The 6551-nt window shown below is 37.5% G+C and overlaps 1 pseudogene; it reads left to right on the forward strand.

Moving 5' to 3' along the window:
• The first annotated feature begins 346 nt into the window (after positions 1-346).
• Positions 347-1589, forward strand: LOC107666267 (transcription factor Sox-11-like; annotated as a pseudogene).
• Positions 1590-6551: the final 4962 nt, after the last annotated feature.

Here is a 6551-nt window from a genome sequence, read left to right on the forward strand (position 1 = left end):
GAAGACAGAATAGTTGCCCTAACTGAAGAATCACCCATATATATGAACACAGGAACAGTGTCCAAGCGCCACCTTCAGTATTTTATTAAGAGAGAGTCTGGAAAGCCAGAGAAAACAGCTTACATACACAAATGTTTTCATAACATACGCCTCGCTTCTATAGTCTCACATTGTAAGGGATCCTGAAACATTTGGTGCGAGCGGTTTGTTTGGTTTCGCTTGTTTACGTGTTGACACTCGCATTCTCATTCAGTTTATTTAGTGATATGCGCGTCTCGCGTATCGTGGGTCCAAGACGGTCGCGCGTTAAGGGTTAAAGCGCGCTGCATGGAGTCTGTAGGGCGGAGTGGAGAGGATGTGATTGGAGCGCTACCTATGATGTCATGTACATGAAAAAGCCAAGAAGTAGTTAAGAAGGCGACTTGTAACTCTGGAAAGAGTGGGTGAACCTCTGAGGCACAGAGAGCAGACGCACGCGGGTGATATTTTGGACTGACAACACACGGCAACGGCACCATGGTGCAGCAAACGGACAGCATGTCCAGAGAAGCCACCGACTCCGACGAAAGTGAATTCATGGTTTCGATCAACCCAGACTGGTGCAAGACAGCGACCGGACACATAAAGCGACCGATGAACGCGTTTATGGTGTGGTCTAAAATCGAGCGGAGAAAGATCATGGAACAGTCTCCAGACATGCACAACGCCGAGATCTCCAAACGCTTGGGGAAGCGCTGGAAAATGCTGAAGGACAGCGAAAAGATACCTTTCATCAGGGAAGCCGAAAGACTCCGGTTGAAACACATGGCTGATTATCCTGACTACAAATACAGACCCAAGAAGAAACCAAAGCTGGACATTTCCTACAAACCGTCAGCCCCATCTCCAGAGAAGTCCTGCAACAAAGTGTCCAAGAACTCCAAGAAATGTCCTAAACTGAAAACGAACAAGACGGCAAGTAAATCATCTCACGGCTACGGAGATGAGTACGCGTTTAAGAGCATGAAAGTTTCAAAGACTGTCATTAAAAGTGATTTCACGGGTGAAGACGACGACGACGACGACTCCGAGGAGGACTCTCGAGTCCGGGTGAAGGAGGAGGAAGAGGATCCGATCCGAGCCTACAATGTAGCAAAAGTTCCCGCCAGCCCAACTTTGAGCTTGTCTACAGAGTCCGAGGGCGCCAGCATGTACGAGGAGGTCCGGAACAACAGACAGTTCTACAATTTCAAAAACATCACCAAGCAGAGCACAATGTATCCTGCATCCGTCTCACCAGCATCCTCTAGGTCAGTTTCCACTTCTTCCAGCTCAAGCGAAGACGCGGACGACTTGCTTTTTGACTTCAGTTTGAACTTCGCCTCCTCCGCGCAAAGCTGGGAGCTGGGCAACCAAAATCAAGGGAATCTCTCCCTCTCTCTGGTGGATAAGGAGTTGGAGTCTTTTAGCGAGGGCAGCCTGGGCTCCCACTTTGAGTTTCCAGACTATTGCACGCCTGAGCTCAGCGAAATGATAGCTGGGGACTGGCTCGAAGCGAACTTTTCTGACTTGGTCTTTACATACTAAATAAGACAAGTAATAACATACGGGAGAGGTATAATGCTCTGTTCTGTACGTATTTCTTTCCCCTGTCTTCTCCTGGTGGGCCACATATAGGGGCTTTGGGAAGGAGGCAAGTATGGCAAGCTATTTTAACATTTATTTTTTCAAACTATATAGTATCTATGCTTATGTTAATGGTATCTTTTTTTTTTTACGAGTAAGTAATCCAAAAGTGGCTATACTATTTACTCCATAGTACTTATTCCTGTGCTACTAGTCACTATCCCAGTACTAACATTTCTTACTTCACTTCTTACACTAGTTTACTTGTCATATGTAAAGACTAGTAAGAAAAGCTTCTTAATAGTTCAATTCAGAATGCTACTAGAAACAACTGGAATAAACACTAGGTTCTAGCAATTAGGTACTAGTGTCTTTTCAGTTAATATGGCATAATAACCTTGAATTATATATAAAAAAAAAGTCAAAATAGTAGCAAAGGAATAAGTTAGTAGTAGTGACATTTAATAAGATACTAGTCACTATTGGCTTATTTGCAAGTAATTAAAAAAAAAGTCATAGTAACAAAATAGTAAGGAATAAATGTTAAAATGGTTTGCCATAGGAGGGGAGCGGTATGGGGAATTAGATGCTCATGAAGCTGGTACTGTAGCAAAAAAAAGAAAAAAGTCTGCAGACCTTTTTTTCTGGCAGCATGACAGGGTTTTATGGATTTTTCTATAGGTCTACAATTACTGTTCAACTAAATCAGACCACAAAGGGAAAATCTGAGAACTTCTATGCATCTTATACCCTCTTTGTAACTGCAGGGAGCTGAAAATGTAAAGACTGTGGACCGACTCAAAGCAAATCTGTGAACTATTACTGTTCAGGACGTTTCTTTCAAACGTTGTTTAGTAATTTCTAAATGCCAGAACTTTTTCTTTTCTTCTTCTTCTTTTTCTTTTTGGGACTGATTCTGTTTACCTACTGGATTGAAACTTAAGCAGCCTAAACCTCCTTAGAGTTGCAGGTGTTAGAGGAAGCATTTTGATACATAACAGACCTCATCTTTTTAAAAGAAAGCAAACTATTTTCAGGCATATTTTTGTACAGTTAAAAAGGGAATGTTCTTACTGGGCACTCAGTGAGTTTCAGGCACTTCTTCCCTTTATCGTTTCTTTTAAGCATGCAAGGGAGTCCTGGTTTAAGGATTAAGTTTAAATTAAAACTTGCATCAAAAATGCCTTGTGATTTTAAGATAGGTTTTGTACAGCTGTAGATCAAATTTGTTGAGTATTTGTAGAACATATGGCATTGGGGAGGGGGGAGATGCATACCTCAGTGCTGGTATTAGTTTCAAGATTGTATATGTACTGTAAAATAGTAAAGTTAGGAGTTTATGTATATCATACTCGTGATATGTGGATGGGTCCCAAATCGCAGGTGTGAGACTGGATTTGTTTTTCTTTCTAATGGCACATACTGTTTCCCCTTCATTTTTTTGTGCAATATATTTACTTGTAAATGCAGACCATCTACATTTTTTTTTTTTTTTTGCATTTTTGTAGCAAAATGATGGACAGGCAGACTTTTGCTCTCTCAAGATCATTATTTGTCATGATGCTGAAGTCATTGATGAATAAAGAAATCAGCTGGAACTGATCGTAACTGAATATGGTCACATAGTGTGCTTTTCTGTGGAGAAAACCCCCACCATTTCTCTTTAAACTGACCCACAAAAATTGGACAATTGATATCCTGCAACCAATTTGAAAATGACTCATTTTTGAAAATGTGCCATAATGGGCAAATAATGAATGTCGGTGGTCTGGCTGAAGAAAAACCAAGAAAGCAAAAAAATGTACATTCCATATCCTCGTTTCATATGATGAAACATTTTATTTTCAACTCAAGACTGCCGTCTTTTCTATTAAAAATGACAACAACAACCATAAACCTGTATTTTTCTTTCTTGCACTTAAACATATTTTGTTTATTTTTGTGTGGGTCTTACATGAAGTCTGTTTTGATACAAGGTTTGGAATATGATGGACTCTTTGCCAGGGAAAAATGGTGAAGTACAAGGCAGTCTAGCCTCACATTCCAAATGTGAACCTCTCTTTGACTCATCTTTTAATAAACAAATACTTACCACCATAAAATCTCCTCTCAATTTGTTAAATGAAATGGTGATGTCATTGTTTGTATTGTAATGAGTGGGCTACCCATAAAAATAGGTCAAAAAGCTTTACATAACCTGATTTTGCTTTAAAAATATACATCTTTCCTGGCAGGAACCAATAAAAACTTACCAGTTTAAATCATAACAATGCTTCTGCTTCTTCCGTTCGAAGCAACGGCCCCTTTAAGAAATCAAATTTTGCGCTGTTTGAATGTGGTCCTGTGATTGGTGGGATTTTGTGGCCTGTTGGAGTGAAGAGGAGAGACACAGCATGAATGCTCCACAGCTGCCACTAATCACTGCCGAAGATCCCAGCTTCTCCCATGAAGCCCTCCGACTCACACTGCCCTCTTGTTTTTTGTGCTAGTGACCAGTCATGCAGCTTAGAAAAATGGGTTATAAGCAAGAACACAGAAGCACTCTTAAATATAATCTGTCCTTAGACATTTCGAAAATCAATATGCATTGAAGAAGATTACTGCAGCATTAATGTGCTCACAACTGCTTTTAGACCATTTCTGAAGCATGCAAATACATGAATGCATTCCTTAAAGATACTAAAGAAGCATTTAGTAAATCTTGCATGGAATGCACAAACATATTAATATGCAAATTAAATACCTTAACTGCAAACTTTTAATTTTGGATACATGGCTCTTTTTCTTTCTGATGGCCACAGAATAGAATAGAATAGAATAGAATAGAATAGAATAGAATAGAGGTAATTGTGAATTTTTATCTCACATTTCATGCTTTTTTTTTTTAATTGACAATTCTAAAAAAAAGTCAAAATTGCAAGATATAAACATCCGAGTTTCTTGCAATTCTGAGTCTGTATCTCGAAAAAATATATATTTTTTTTATTTACAGTTTACACCTCACGATTCTGACTTTTTTCTCTAAATTCTAAGTTTACATCTCACAATTTCCACCCCAAAATAAAAAAGGTAATTGTGACTTTATCTCACAGTTCTGACTTGTTTTTTCCTCACAACTGCGAATTTATATCTCCCAATTCAGACTTTTCTTCTCAGAAATGTGAGTTAACATCAGGCAATTCTTACTTTTTCCTCAGAATTGTGTTTATATCTTGCAATTCTACATTTTTATCTCATAATTCTGAATTTATATCTCATAAAAATGATCTAAATGAGCAAGAAGCAGCTTTGTATACAGATAATGAAGAGACATGGAGAGGAAAGATAAATGCATTACATCATCTTGATGTAATCATAAGTGTTTGACATGCATGGATGTGCTGTATGTGTTTAGTTTGGCCATTAAGTCAGTCAGGGCATCGGTAATAAAACATTTATCTGGCTATTACTTTACCTGACCTCTTGGTCAAAGTTACTAATGGATTCAGGGAGCGATTCCCCACAGAATGTGCACATTGATTTTGTGCTCCTCTGAAATATCTGGTTCGGACTAATGCCACCGGAACACAGTGAAATGAAATTAGTGACCCGTTAAAATTTCCCTCCATTTCCTCTTTAAATAAATGGAAATTTGAAATGCTTGGGATACATTGAGTAGGATAACATCTATCAAGTCCAGCGGTTGGAAACTGGTGACAAAAGAAAGTAATTTCCAATGCCTCAAGCTCTTAAATCATTCATAAAATCTGGATGTCATGGCCAAATGCCACATGTGACATCTACATAAAGGCTCCTGGTAAGGAAGCTGATGGTTAAAGAACATTTTTAGATTGGATGTGTTGCTCAAAATCTTAGCAAGTCTTCCTCCGAGATGATTTGAAGCTTTGAGTTGCACATCTATGTCATTCTGCTTCAGCTACCTCAGACAATAATAATAAATTGGACCATGACAACAAAGCAGTTTTTCTCTCTCCAGTGTAGTGTGGAGTCACCGCGTGAATGCTGCTTTCTTAATATGCTCTGTTTTGTCAGATGTGCCTCTATGCTTGGCAAGAGAAATGCTCACCGATGTTTATTGCTATCAGATAGATCACTCCTCCTTGTGACTCAAAGTACAAGAAAAAAATATTCGCTATTGAACGGGTAATAGGAAATGCATTTTGGCAATTGCGGTGACATTCTTCTTGTGCAAAGGAAAAGATGACCCGTTATGTTCCTGTCACTTGCTGTCCATTCTATGCATTGCATGTCAGTCACCAGACTACTGAGCCTCACAAGATTTACTTCCTTTGTTGTGCAAAGTGTCAGAATGTAGTGCAGTGGGCGGGTGTTTAGTACACCACTAAATAGGCCTGCTTAAATTAAATTAAATTAAATTTTAAATCAACAAATTTAACGTGTAACTTTTCAACGTTTCAACATTTATTTATAGAATGCATATATACATAATATATAATTTATATGTTAATATATAATGTAATATAATAATTGTACTATATATTTTATTTAAATTTTTTATATTTATATAATTAATTTAATATATAATATATATTTTATTGTTTTTATTTTAAAATTATTTATTCATTTTAATTTTTAGGATTTAATTAATTATCCGCTTTTCATCACTTGACTTTACAAACCTTCCTTTACAAAGCCCAGTTTGGGAAACCCTTCATGTTGTTGATAACAAAGAATGGAATACATTTTCGTTCACTTTGTATTTTTATGTCAACATGATATTCAAATCAATGTGATAAACTAGTTATGTAAAAAGTAATTTAAATATTATACTATATTATATTTGGGCATTTACTAAAATGCAGTGGCGGCTCGTGGGTTTTAAAATAGAGGAGGCACACTAATTATATTGGTCTGGGATCCCTGCCGATTATTATTATTATTATTATTTGCTTAACCACTTTAAAATGGCTTTTTGGTTGCTTTTA

Source organism: Sinocyclocheilus anshuiensis, unplaced genomic scaffold (assembly GCF_001515605.1).
Source record: "Sinocyclocheilus anshuiensis isolate Anshui unplaced genomic scaffold, SAMN03320099.WGS_v1.1 scaffold936, whole genome shotgun sequence".
NCBI lineage: Eukaryota > Metazoa > Chordata > Actinopteri > Cypriniformes > Cyprinidae > Sinocyclocheilus > Sinocyclocheilus anshuiensis.